Below are 14662 nucleotides of genomic sequence, written 5' to 3'. Positions count from 1 at the left end.
AGAGGGTGCTCTGGGCTGGGACTGACGGGTTCAGCAGGCAAGAGGGGGATCAGCCCCTGAGGCATGGGAGGAGGTCGGGGTGCAGGCGCCAGGCAGCGCTTATCTCAGGTAGCCCTGAGAAGCAGCGGCATATCCCTCCTTCAGCTCCTACACAGGAGCACGGCCAGGTGCCTCTGCATGCTGCCCTGTCTGCAGACGCTGCCCCCACAGCTCCCAGGGCATATCCCTCTGGCTCCTATACAGAGGTGCACCAAATGGCTCTGTGCACTGCCCTGTCTGCAGGGACCACCCCTGCAGCTCCCATTGGCCATGGTTCTGTGTGGGAGCCAGAGGTAGGACATGCCAATGCTTCCGGGAGCTGCACGGAGCCACGGCATGCACGGAGCAGGGAAAGCCCCCGACCCTACTCCCGGGTGGAACTCGAGGGCCAAATTAAAACATTTGATGGGCCAGACATGGCCCGCAGGCCATAGTTTGCACACCTCTGGACTAGATGATCACAAAGGTCCTTTTGGCCTTGGAATCTATAAAAAAAAAAATTGAACTTTGTCATATCCCTTTCCCCCTTTTCTCATGTATTTTAGACTAGAAGGTATTTAGGGCACAGATTGTCTCTTCCTATGTGTCTGCACAGCACCTAGCACATTTTGGACACTACTGTAATCAAAATAACAACAATCATCCCAAGTGACCCCTGTTGGAGAGAAACCAAATGCAAATCCAAACATCTGTACGCCAGATAATGCACTTGTCAAAACTGCTGGAGAGCCCTCTCTGGTCTACCTGCAGTATGACAACTGCTTTACTTAGCATGCGCTAGGACATACACACACCTCCCAAAGCAGTCTTTGTGCGGAAGAGTTGACTTACCATTGGAGCATCCCCTTACAGCTAGGCATGCAGTAGCAGGCACCCGCTGCTGACAGCCACTCCAGCCCTAGTGTTGTCTGTCTCTTCTCATGACTCTACCCTTCAGACAGGCTGCTTACAAGTTTCACCCCTTCCAGGGTATCAATGTCCCAAAAGGACTACATGCTACCAGACAATGGTTATCAGTCGGAGGGTTTCCACCCTTCCAGGGCTCCTCTTCCATCAGAGCAGCCCAAGAACTTCTTCTTTTTATCTTTTAACCAAGCTCAAAAGCAAATCACAAGCCACAATGAAAGCAACTTTTGCCCCCTCTCACATGCTTCTCTCAGTGTTTTAGGTCATTCTTAACCCCTTACAACAGAGGCCTCATACCATCTTCCCAGCAGCAGGTAGGTAAACTCAGGCCCACCCTCTACCCTGCCTTCCAGTCCAGTGACTCTATAAACTGCAGCCAAGGTCTGCTCCATCAGACACCTTGCCACATCCTGTCCTTTTGTCAGGGCTCACCACCACCACATGCTCTACCCAATGGTTGCTCTGCATCTGTCAGAGACCCACCTTCTGTTATTCAGAGAGGAGCTGCAGAGTTCTTTCCCTCTCTCCTTATACTCCTCACCAGTGGGCTTCCTCTCTTTATAGAAACTACCCACCATTTTCCCCATCATTAATTAAGCCTCCATTTCCCTCCCTCTCATACGCAAGGTGCAGCTACAAGATGTAGCCAGGTAGGGTAACTGAGCTATCCAGCTCCACTTATTTCACAGGAAATCCATGCTGTATCTCTGATTTACAAAGCAACAACATACAGAAACCCGAGCATTATATGTACACAGCCTCTGATTATAATACACACACATATCTATGTATCTATATATCACCTCTATGGAATACACACCCCATCACAGCTCATTAGCTTGTCCGTGGCGTTTTCTACAGAAGGTTAGTGATTTAGCTAAATCAGATTTGAAGCTGATTGAGTTAAATCATTGTAACCTCTTTGAGGGGACATTATTATATCCATTTTAAGGCATTGGTCTCCAAACAGGAGGGTGTGGGCCTGGGCCAGCCCCCACAGGGGGTGGGGAGGGAGCACCACCCAGCCCCCTTGGCTCCCACCTCCCACCCTGCCCCCAGCCACAGCTCTACACCCAGCCCCAACCCTGCCCCCTGCTGCGGCTCTGCTCCCAGCAATGGTTCCACTCCTGGCCTCAGACCAACCCCCAGCTGGGGCCCCCTTAAACCTGTCCACCACCAGCCCCAAGCCACTGCCCCGCTCCTGGCCCCAGTTCTAAGGGGGGGGCATGGATAGGGTTGGGGGGGTGATGTGAAAAGTTTGGGGACCACTGGTTTAAGGGGGACCTTATGTTGATGCAGTTTAAGTCAGTAAAGAATTGACTTAAGCTAAATTGACACACCCTGAGTTTGTATAAGGCCTGGGACTCATTGTTTTTATATACATGTGAAAGGAAAATTCTGAGGAGGCTATATATATCTATATCTATATCTATATATATATATATATATAGCCTCCTCAGAATTTTCCTTTCACATGTATATATGTGTGTGTGTGTATTATAATCAGAGGCTGTGTACATATAATGCTCGGGTTTCTGTATGTTGTTGCTTTGTAAATCAGAGATACAGCATGGATTTCCTGTGAAATAAGCAAAACAGATCTCTATGGTGTTTGATGTACTTTTGGATAGCTATCTCCTCCCTTTCTCTGTGCTGAGGAATCATCTTTCATAATCTCTAATCTAGCTCCACTGTAGGGAGACAAAAGCTTTGAGAAATGGAAATGTTAAAATGCAGGTAAAGATTAGAGATGTGTGAACTGGTTCATTCAAAGAAGAACTGGTTCATTCATACCATTATCCTGAACCAAACCCAGATCAAAATTTCTGAAAGTTTGGTAAAAGATCAGAACCATCCTACCACCACTCTAACCCCTTACCTAGTGGGGCAGGAATGGTACTATATGGCACAGTGTTGGAGGGCTCATTTCTCCTTTCAATCTAGGGTCTTCTCAGGAACCCTGCTGCCTTCTCCAGTCCAATCTGATTTCCTAGGATGTAGTTCAGCAGCCAGCTTTCATCTTTGGTGCAATGGAACCCAAACCTGTCTTATGAGTCCACTGATCTGATGTTCTTGAAATACAAAGGCATATGACATCCACACCAGCTACTCCCTGGAGGCACTCCAGGAATAAGGAAAGGAAGAACTGGATAATCACAAGTGCCTTTAAATGTTAACACCATCAGATCAATAGGCTCAATTTTAATAATACTTAACTCTTATCATAGTAGATCTCAAAGTACTTTCTGAAGGATTGTTATCTCCATTTTGCAGATAGGGACACTGAGGTACAGACAGGCACAATGACTTGCCCAATGTCACACATCAGACTAGTGACAGAGCTCAGAAGAGATCCCAGGTCTCCTGTAGCTGAGGCCAACCCCAGTGTCCAGTAGGCCGTGCTGCCTCCTCAGTGGAGCAGCAGCAAAGTTACTGCTCTGTTGCGCTGCTCTGGAGACATGATGATATGTAAATCCTAGAAATCTAGGGATATAACTTTTCTACCTATTTTTTAAGCCACCTGATGGTAGCACTTTTGGTGGGTTTTATTCAAGGGCAGCAAACTGCCTTCTCTCCAATTACCTTTGATTGCTGCCATTAACAGCCAGAAAAGCAGCTAAAAGGGTCTGTTCAGAGACCACACTATTGCTTCATCGATCAGGAGGCCCAGGTGCAGCACAGCAGTCTGTACAGCTCTTCACATCACCACTGCTATCTACACAGCTGAAACAAAATAAACCATGTTCATAATCTCTCTCAGCCACCACCTGTGTTACTTTCATCTTCCCAATATTTGGTTTGGATGAAGTGGCTTGATACAATTCTCTGCAACATGATTTCAGGGATTGTCAGTTTAGTAGTTTGTGATTGACCCTTACAAACTGATGACAAATGGGCACTTTACTGAGTTCCTCAAGTAATTCAAATATTTATTTTGCTTTTACTGTGATCATTAGTGCATTAAAACAAATTTAAATTTAAACAAACCTTTTTTAAAGCATATGCTATTGTCTAAGGTATTATCATTTCTGTTCTGAGGTCATAAAGGAGCAACTATTGTTCCCTTGAGGAATAAAAAATGAAATGTTCTTTTCTGTTTGTTTCTCATAATAATTAAACTCAACAATGAATGTGTCATTTATTTTGGAGAAAGAAATAAGTCTGTCAGACTCATTTTTTTTCCAAATGATTTTGCCAATATCTGAAGGATTATAAAGCATAAGGAATTTCAACAGGATGCATTTAAAGTTATAACATATCAGAAAACCAAAGAAATCTGCTGGCTTAATGAGGTAGGGTTTCTTTTGAATGGGGGGTTAAATAGAATACCTTTATTATAAAATTCCTTGTAAAACTGAGATCCTGACCATTTGTGATCCAGACTTTAAGAAAAGCTGCCTGATTTGTCAGTGTACCTGTTAACATGTGTAAAATATATATTTGTGCACACAAATGGAGTAAGTGCATGGATAAGAGTCAGACTGTACATTCCCATAACTGAATTGAACATGCAACCTATAGGCAGTTTTGCATATGCAAATGTGGGTTTTGCACACTCAAACATGAAGTAGAAAGTGGTGTTTCAAGTTGAGTACCAGCTAATTTTATCCTCCCAAATTACTAAAATTTATAGTTTAGAGAAACAAGAAATGTTAAATCAAATCTTAATTGTTTTGTTTAGTGCCAATGTGACGCCCACTATTTTAGTGGCATGGGGTTCTTTCCATGCCTTAGGACACTACAATTAAAGACAAGCAAAGTAATTGCAATGATTAACTATGACTATGTTATTATTAAAAGAAAGAAAATTAAAAACAACAAACACGAACAAACACTGGTTACGTCAGTTACAAACTCTTCTATATGCCTCTGTGTGGAAAGCTGTTAACAGAGATTGCAGTTTAAGAGTAAATCTACACAGCGCTCTTCTCTAGGTAAGAGAAGACCAGAGTTTAGATTTTCAAAATCACAGAGTCCTATTTTAGTGCATTATAGATAACCAAAACTGTTTATAGATGGGCAAGGCTTTTGTTTAAGGATAGGTGAATCCTGTTTGGTAGATCATGGATAACCAACAATTTATAAATGAGCAAAGGCAAGTGATCCCAGCGAAAGTATTTAAATTCAGTTACTTAAAAAGCCACTCCAGGAGCTGTCTTAAGACAAACAATTAATCAATGTAAGTCTCAAATTCCAAATTAAATTCCTCTATTTCTTTCTGTTTACCAAGGGGTTAGCTTATGTCTCCTCTCCAGGAATACATGGTCTAAAAACCATTTGGTGTTTTACAAGAGAAGCTGCTAATATCTTTAATTACAATATCATTTTAATATCCTCATAGAAGTTTTTTGTTTGTTTGTTTGTTTGTTTTTAAACTTGAGGGCAGGGAATGAGGGGAAAAGGGATGATAAGAGGCTCCTGACCTAGCTTTTGTGTCCTTGATAAACCAGGTGCTACACATCTCTGTTCTCTGAAATCCTAGAAAATTTCCTTTAACTAAGGGGAGGCGTCTGGCTCTTCAAGATGACACTCCTGTTAGGTGTTTGCTTTTAACCAGACAATTCCCAATATTAGTCTACAGTAGCTTCACTCACAGTTCACAGTTAAAAACTCCTACCAGACCCTCTATACAAAAACAAAAATCACAATAACTAATATTCAGATAGCGCTAACATCACATAAACTACATAGAATATTACAACAAAATAGTCATTGAAAAACTGCATTCCAGAATCTGCAATTGGACATGAAAGTGATAAGTATTAGCTATATGGCCAGGGGAGGAGGTCTTCTCCTTGAAGCTTTTCATGCCTCTTACTAATTGGGAGAAAGCAAAGATTTCCTAGGAGTTTCTCTAATTGGCTTGAATATTTCATTCAGTAAGATAAATAGCTAAAAACATAAGCATAAGAACTGTTATTTTCCAAACACCACATGTGCACATGTATGAATTTGTAATTACAAAAATCTTCTAAACTTCAGTAAAGGCAAAGGCAGATTTACAATTACCAAAAATTATCACAATAAAGTATAATTGTATTAATAACAATTTTTGCAGCATTGTTGAGGTTCACCCATCTCCCCCACACACACACACCCCTGGTGATGCCAAGTAATATGTTTTGATTGCACTGATGTTTGTGAGGCTGTCTGGTGATAAATAAGTGAGCATCATGATAAGCATCAGTGTAATCAAAACACATTTCTCAGAGCAAAATGGCTACTTGACACAAGATTGTTGTTAAAAGTATTATTTGCCTTTAGATAATAGGAAGATTATAAAAATGAACCAATTATATTTGATTCCTCCAAGTATGATTTCTTAGAATAGTATCCCATAAAAAAGTTAACAGTCTCCATGAAAAGAGAGCTGGAAACCATGATATTTCTGTGACAAGAGACACAGGAAACCAGTGGAAAAAACTAATTGTGTCCATTTTCAGTGCCAAATTCAGAGCATCATAAAGACTGAGAGCCAGCCCTGCTACTTACCTATAAGGTCCAGCAAAAGATCACCAATTTTAGCTCCTGTTCCAATCCAGCCAACATTAACAAAACTGGGTATTCACTGAATCTGACACTTTCTCTTTTAGTAGTGAAGCAAGGAATTACAGTGTTTACAATAAATAGTATCTGAGATTACTACACAGATCATGGGGAAACCTAGCTTGTTAAACTGGCTTGGTTTGCAGGTCTTACTACATCATTTCCTCAAAAATTAAATGAATGAAGCTAATTAGTAACTGGTACAATTTCCTGTGACATAACAGTTCTTATTAAACTTCATCATGAAGGATCTCAGGGAACTGCAAGTTAACCTAAAAGTCACGCTGATTCTGCATTCATAAAAGCTGCTAGTATAAATGTCGGCGAACATTTTGGTGATGAAGTGTCTGAAATAATTACACACATGCACTTGAATCTGTCATGACTGAAGAGCAAACTCAAATCATTTCAGTTTTGTTCCTTCTGTTGTGACTAGGAGTGTGTCTGTAATGTGAGTATATTCATACACCATGTGGAAGGGGAAGAAAAACATTTCCCATCTGGATCTAAATAATTGTTTAATCTTCCTTTAATGGTCGCTTTGGCCCCAGGCTTAACAAAGCTAACAGAGCTACTGCTGAGGTTGTTCTTGGCATTATATTACCGTTTATGTTAATTATGCAAACCCCAGCTAGATACAATTGGTTGCTGAGGATTTTATGCATGTTGGTCACCCTGGCAACATTAAACATTTCAATCACCTCCAATTTAATGATTCTGTAATTTGTTGTTTTGCTATTAAAAGTTAATGAGTTATCGTGTGTGAGATTTAATTCATGAATCTGCATATTAAGATGCCTCCTGGTATATAAGGTAGGACAAATATTCTTGATAATGTTTCCCTTTAAAAAATACTCATTTTCTATAGTTGTCAATCACACAAAACACTGTCATATCAGTACTATAACATGTATTGTTTGAATCATCACAGGGGCTGTCCATGAGTATTCCTCTTTTTTTTTTTGTGGACTTAATATGAGGAGGCATCAAACATGAAAAATCTTTGTCGAACTACAGTCGAACCCATTTATCTCGACCTCGGTTAACTTGCCAATCCTATTAACTCGAGGTTTTACAAGTGGAACCGCCAAACTCCCTCTTTATCTTATGGGTTTCTCATCCCTTATGTCGATTTGCCCAACCCTAATATCTCGAGCCCGGCTCCCCGCGTCCCCAGCCGCCCGCTCCCTGGCTCTCCAGCCGCGCGGTTCCCCAGCCGCCTGCTCCCCGCGTCCCCAGCCGCCCGCCCGCCCCCGCATACCTGGTCCCTGCCCGTCCCCGCCCGCCCGGCCCCGCATACCCGGTCCCTGCCTGTCCCCGCCAGCCCGGCCCCGCATACCCAGTCCCTGCCCGTCCCCGCCCGTCCCCGCATACCTGGTCCCCGCTTTGCCTGCCGCCTGCCCGCCCGGCTCCGCTTCGCCGGTCCCCGCTTTGCCGCCCGCCCCTCCGCCCGGCTTCGCTTCGCCGCCCGCCCGGCCCCGCATACCCAGTCCCTGCCCGTCCCCGCCTGGCCCCGCATACCTGGTCCCCGCTTTGCCGGGCGGGCGGCGAAGCGAAGCCGGGCGGAGGGGCGGGCGGCAAAGCGGGGACCGGCGAAGCGGAGCCGGGCGGGCAGGCGGCAGGCAAAGCGGGGACCAGGTATGCGGGGACGGGCGGGGACCGGGTATGCGGGGACGGGCTGGCGGGGTCGGGTCTGCGGGGCCGGCGGGCGGGCGGCGAAGCGAAGCCGGGCGGAGGGGCGGGCGGCAAAGCGGGGACCGGCTCCGCTTCGCCGGTCCCCACTTTGCCGCCCGCCCCTCCGCCCGGCTTCGCTTCGCCGCCCGCCCGGCCCCCCAAACCCGGTCCCTGCCCGTCCCCACCAGCCCGGCCCCGCATACCCGGTCCCTGCCCGGCCCCACATACCTGGTCCCCGCTTTGCCTGCCGCCTGCCCGCCCGGCTCCACTTCGCCGGTCCCCGCTTTGCCGCCCGCCCAGCTCCGCTTCGCCGCCCGCCCGGCCCCGCATACCCGGTCCCGGCCATTCCAGGCCCGCCCGCCCGGCCCCGCATACCCGGTCCCTGCCAGTCCCCGCCAGCCCGGCCCCGCATACCTGGTCCCTGCCCGTCCCCGCCCGGCCCCGCATACCCGGTCCCTGCCCGTCCCCGCCAGCCCGGCCCCGCATACCTGGTCCCTGCCCGTCCCCGCCCGGCCCCGCATACCTGGTCCCCGCTTTGCCTGCCGCCTGCCCGCCCGGCTCCGCCGGTCCCCGCTTTGCCGCCCGCCCCTCCGCCCGGCTTCGCTTCACCGCCCGCCCGGCCCCGCATACCCGGTCCCCGCTTCGCCTGCCGCCCGCCCGCCCGCCCCGCTTACCCGGTCCCCGCTTCGCCTGCCGCCCGGCCCCGCTTACCCGGTCCCGCTTCGCCTGCCGCCCGGCCTGCTTACCGGGTCCCGCTTCTTTGGCTGCCCGGCTCCGGGTCCCCGTCCACAGCCGCCCGGCCCGCTTCCCCGTTCGGCTTCGCCGGATCCAGCCACGTGCAGGCACCGCGGTAAGGGGGCAGGGAGGGGGTGTTGGAGAGAGGGCAGGGGAATTCAGGGGTGGGGGGGTGGATAGGGGTTTATCTCGATCATCGGTTATCTGGACTATTTTTGGCAAACCCCTAGGCCGGCGACATAACAGGGTTCAACTGTATATTGATTTATTTTCGTATTTGTACATATGGTGTAGCATTAGATTGTATTTGTATAGCCAGATCCTCAGGTGGTGTAGAGCTATGTATGTTTATAGCAGCTCAGGATCTGATTGATTATACAATATTACATCCTGGTAGGGCAGAAGAATAATAAGTTGGATTTTTTAGAAAGTAGAGTGGGGGTATTTCTTGTGTGCATCTTATGTTGGTGCTTAAGGAAACTGAAAGACATCATTGGCTAAAGTTAGGCAAGGTGCAGGCAAGCAAAGTGCAAGCTTCCAGTCTACTTAATACCTGTTATAGTCCTTGGACTTTCTTTAGCAGAGACTGCTGTTTGTGCTAATGACTACAGTGGATCATGAGCAAGGGTGTCACAGTGGAGAAATGTCCTATAGGGACTTGGATGAGGCCACCAAACTAATTTTTGTATGTGATTTAATGCAGCATTTGAACCCCATTCTCTTTGCAAGGCTATGCATTGTACTATCTGCTCCTCATATTGGGATCTGACATTTGTTTCTTTAAGAAAAATGATGTTGGTTATTTATATCATCCTTCAGAAAATGGAACAAATGTTGTTTTCAATGACTCACACTGTCACCATGAAATTTATTGTCTGGAAACTGGATTGTAGATTCAGACTTGTTTGGAGTGATTAGAAAACATGCTCTTTACCAAACAATGCTCTTTATCTAGAAGTTTTTTTTCAAGTGGACACTTGGAGCCAGGTATTGATACCACACCACAGCTAGCCTCTTACTGACACCTTGGCAAGAATTTGGCTATTGCATAAGATCTCAGGGCCTTACATTGCCCTATCCTGAAATGATATGCCTAGAAATTGAATACCAGTTTTATGGACCTCTAGTTCTCCTGTATTTGGCCAGTTCACTCTTTGCACCTTTCCACTCTCTCTCCACCTCCTTCTTAGTTTGATTTTTTTTTAAACCCAGTGAGCACAGAAGGAAGCCAGAGGAATACAACACCATTAGTATAGTTATTGTTATTTATTTATATAACAAAAGGGTACTTATTTTCTAAAACAGAGAAAGTGAAGAGAAGACAAACAGCAATACAGATGAAGAAATAATGACTTATCTGAGACTGCAGTACTCTCTTTCCACACTAATTGGCAATGTTGCTAAATATAGATCAGGAGCACTCCCATTCCCATACTTTAAAATGGTGCCATCTAATAGTAATCCAGTTCCGAGAGTTTTTTTTCAGTGTGCCTGTACCACAAAGGAACCCAGAATTCCACAGAGGATTCCCTTTTTAGACAACCACCTGCCCTCCCTTTTACAAATATTCTGTACTATAGTGGGCATAAGAATAGAGCAGCCTAGCTCTACAATGTGCACTGCAACTGGCTCTTGTTCCTCCATCTACTTGAGAAGACCTTGGGAAAACATTCTAATGGAAATGGGGTATCTATATGGGTTTACCCTTAAGTAGCTTCCCTTCCACCCTCGGCCACCTGCTCTTAAGTAATGGAATGTTCATTCACACATAGTCTCTTCACACAGTGTGTTGTTCACTTTTGTTGTTCCCCTGTAGCTGTTGGCTCCAGGTTATCCTAAATACAGAACATCAGCAAAGCCAGCCCTGTTGTCCTAGGCTGCAGATTTTCACCATGCTGTAAGTTCACTCAGATTTCCCTTTCCTTCTCACCCCCAACTGCTGCTACTTCAGTGGTAAATTGCATTGCTCTCTGGCCAGAATGCATATTATCTTTTCAGACTAACTTTAAAGCTTCTCCATTATTCAGCCAACGCAGGGGGTAGGGAAATGCTTCTACAAAGAAAGCTTGACTCCATACAGAGTGGCACAAGCTTTCTGTTCTTGTATGCTCATTTTACTGACTGGTCTCTATCACCATAACAGATGGAGGATGCTCTTTTGTATGTACATTTTGGTGGGCAAATACTATTCCTTCTCTCCTGTGGCTGTTTTTTCAAGTGACATCAGTCACATAACTAGTGTGACAGGGTAAGGCAAGATGGCTACAGGATAGTGATAGAAAGTAGATATATTACCCTCAGATTAAGCAGGTCCCTTTTCCCTGAGTAAGATAACGGGCTGTTCCAGAACAATCAGGAAGTTGCTGGAACCAATTAAGGCAGGCTAATTAGGACACCTGGAGCCAAGTAAGAAGCTACCAGAATCAATTAGGACAGGCAGGCTAATCAGGGCACCTGGTTTTAAAAAGGACCTCACTTCAGTTAGTGAGGTGCATGTGAGGAGCTGGGAGCAAGAGGCACAAGAAGCTGAGAGTGAGTAGGCAGCGGCGGCTCCAAGCACCAGCACTCCAAGCGCAAGTCGGGGGCGGCAAGCCACAGGGAGTGCCCTGCTGGTCGCTGTGAGGGCGGCAGTCAGGCAGCCTTTGGCGGCTTGCCTGCAGGAGGTCTGCTGGTCCCACAGCTTCGGCGTACCCACTGCCGAATTGCCATGGGACCGGGGGACCTCCCGCAGGCACGCCGCCAAAGGCAGCCTGCCTGCTGTGCTTGGGGCAGCAAAAAAGCTAGAGCTAGGCATACTGCTGGAGTCTGAAGTACCAGACATCAAGAGGAAGGTCCTGTGGTGAGGATAAAGAAGGTGTTGGGAGGAGGCCATGGGGAAGTAGCCCAGGGACTTGTAACTGTCACGCAGCTGTTACGAGAGACACGGTAGACAATTGCAATCCCTATTTGAGACAAGAGGAGGTGACCTGGACTGTGGGTCCCACCAGAGGAGAAGGTCCTTGGCCTATCCCACAACCCATTAGATGGGTCAGCAGAGACTGCGGGGATTGTTCTCCTCCCTTTTCCCCATGCTGGCCAGTGATGAGGTTAACTGAGTGAACAGCATGTTTGAGCCCCTAGCAAAAGTGGCCAAACTGAGGGCTGCTGTGAATCTCTGAGGCAAGCAAATCTGCCAATAAGTGCAGGACCCATCAAGGCAGAGGAGGAACTTGGTCACACTAGGTACTGACAATGCCATCCACAGAAGAAAGACAGGCAGCAATAAATGTGTCCCCTCTACTGTATTAGCATTCAGTTAAAAATAATTAAAGAGCTTTTAAATAAAATCTATGTATGCCTCAACTTTATGAAAAAGCCATTGCTAAAAGTCATTCATAACCTATCCACACCCATTCTATTAGTGCTTTGTTCTACTAGTCAGAATGATGATCTAGTGATGCATGACTGTTTGTTTAGGTAATGTCCATTGCAATGATAGTTTTAGATAAGATATAGAAGAATAAAGAATCTGCCTCCTCGTCTTAAAAGACTGCTTAATTTTTTCTATTTACTTCCAGTACAGTGGAGACACAACAATACAGAGTGTACCAGAGAAGAGTGAAGTGTGCAGATTCCATTAGGAAAGACTCCTTAAGAATAACTTTAATTAACTAAGGTTATTCTTAAGCTTGATTAAGTCGGCTGCAGTGATGTGCATATAAGGCTGTATGAAAGTTATGGTTTTTGGTTCAAAAGTTGCAGCCACAGTTTGCTACAGTTGGGATTTTGGTGTGGTCGGTTCAAGTACTATAAAAAAAAAAGTTTAAAAACCAAAATAAAACCCATGAAAAACACAAATATGTGTGATATTGCGACACAGTGCCTCAGGTCAAAATGCTACTCCCTCAAATTTGTAGCAACTATGAAAAGTGGTAGTGTGTGTTAAAGGCTGCAGTTTTTGCAACAAAATCATGGCCTGTGATTTTTCTTACAGCCTTAAATATAACATAAAAATGCAGCAGACACTTCGACATTTTAATATTGCTAATGAAAGGCCCAATTTTATCATCTTTCCTCAGGCAAAACTCCTCATTGAACTTACAGAGCCCAAATACAGAAAAAGTACAGCCCTGGTAATTTCATTTAATAATCGCCATAGAAAGTAACTGCAAAATCCATACAGTGGAGTTCTGCAGAGGGTGAAAATCACAAGGCCCATGCACCACCTACGCTGGACTCAGGGCTGGCTCTAGGATTTTTGCTGCCCCAAGCAACAAAATTTTTGGCCACCCCCCTTTTCTTTTTGTGTCCCCCTGCCCCCTGCCCCACCCAAACTCCACCCCTTCCAAACCCCTTCCCCATATCCCCACCCCACCTCCTCCCCCGGGCGTGCCACATTCTCCCCCCCCCATTGCTTCCTGGGGGCCCCCTGCAACCTCCCGCCCTAGCTCACCTCTGCTCCACTCCCTCTCAGGCGAGGGAGGGCAGAGCAGCGGAGCAGCGGTGAGCTAGGGTGGTGGGGCACAGGAAGTAACGGGGGGTAGAGGAACCTCCCCCCGCTCCAGCTCACCTCCGCTCCACCACCGCCACCTCCCCTGAGCGTCCTGCCGCCCAGCTTCTCCTCCCTCCCAGACTTGCTGCGCAAAACAGCCGTTTTGCGCTCAGCAAGCCTGGGAGGGAGGGGGGGAGAAGTGGAACAGCAGTGGTGGCGCACTCAGGGGAGCAGGCGGAGGTGAGCTGGGGCGGTAAGGGCACTTTTTCCCCATGCCCTGGAGTCGGCACCTATGATGGCTAGTGCCAGAATGCCGCCCCTAGAAATGTGCCGCCCCAAGCACCTGCTTGTTTCGCTGGTGCCTGGAGCCGGCCCTGGCTGGACTTGAATAGTGCATAAGCTTTGTAGTGGGCATCTGCAGAAGGCTGAATTTCACTCTGACAGAGACATTTTTTTCCAGAAGCACCAGCAGCAGAGGAGGAAGGGTTATTATTTCCTGCTTAATCTGTGTGTGACACTCTGTACCTCGGGGGAACACCCAGCACCCCCATGTTCATCCTTGTAAAATGATTGTGTGGTATCCAATGCAAAGTTTGTCATGTCAGGTGTCTTCAGAAGGCTCATGATACACTAAGCATTGTTGTTATAGTGATGTTATAGTAATTGTTGTTACAGTAATGTTATAGGTTATAATTTCATATATATAGTTATGAGGCTGAAAATGTGTCTTCATAATTTAAAATAAGCCCAGTAAAAAACTCTCCAAGAGCAGGGAGGCAGTTCACACCTCATCAGGGAATATATGGGACAAACCCAGCCCAGCCTGATAGGAACAAAGGACGCTGGCCTAGGTGGAAACCAAAGAATCTGTTGGACTCTCGAGTGAGTCACCCCTATTCCTTTCGGCAGTTTGGGATTGTAGTGAGATAATGCTCACCTAACTCTGAAGGGGAGAAGGGGAGGCAAAACCAAGAGGGAAGAAAGAACATGATAAAAGGGAGACACGTTTGCCATGCTCTTCCTCTCTCTTCCACCTACATCTACAGACACCACTCCAAGCGACTGACGTGCTGATTAAAGGGGAGAGGCTGGCTGAGCCTGTGGTGAGAAGCATCTAAGTTTGTAAAGACATTGAAAATAAGATCAGCTTAGAATGTGTTTTGCTTTTATTTCATTAGACCAAATCTGACTTGTTATGCCTTGATTTATAATCACTTAAAAGCTATCTTTGTAGTTAATAAATTTGTTTGTTTATTCTACCTGAAGCAGTGTGTTTGGTTTGAAGTGTGT

At 46.3% G+C, this 14662-nt stretch overlaps 1 protein-coding gene and 1 long non-coding RNA gene across 3 annotated transcripts in view; one reads left to right on the top strand and one right to left on the bottom strand.

Annotated features, from left to right (window-relative positions):
• NWD2 (NACHT and WD repeat domain containing 2) overlaps positions 1–14662 on the top strand; it is a 136342-nt gene that overhangs the window by 106087 nt on the left and 15593 nt on the right. The window lies entirely within an intron of this gene.
• LOC123371704 overlaps positions 3456–14662 on the bottom strand; it is a 117309-nt gene continuing 106102 nt past the window's right edge. For both annotated transcript variants that reach the window (XR_006579911.1, XR_006579912.1), the window contains exon 3: positions 3456–3669. This is a non-coding gene — a long non-coding RNA (uncharacterized LOC123371704). The remainder of the gene's footprint in view (positions 3670–14662) is intronic.

This window comes from Mauremys mutica, chromosome 5, assembly GCF_020497125.1.
Source record: "Mauremys mutica isolate MM-2020 ecotype Southern chromosome 5, ASM2049712v1, whole genome shotgun sequence".
In the NCBI taxonomy this organism is placed as follows: Eukaryota; Metazoa; Chordata; order Testudines; family Geoemydidae; genus Mauremys; species Mauremys mutica.
This window is presented reverse-complemented; position numbering and strand designations above follow the sequence as displayed.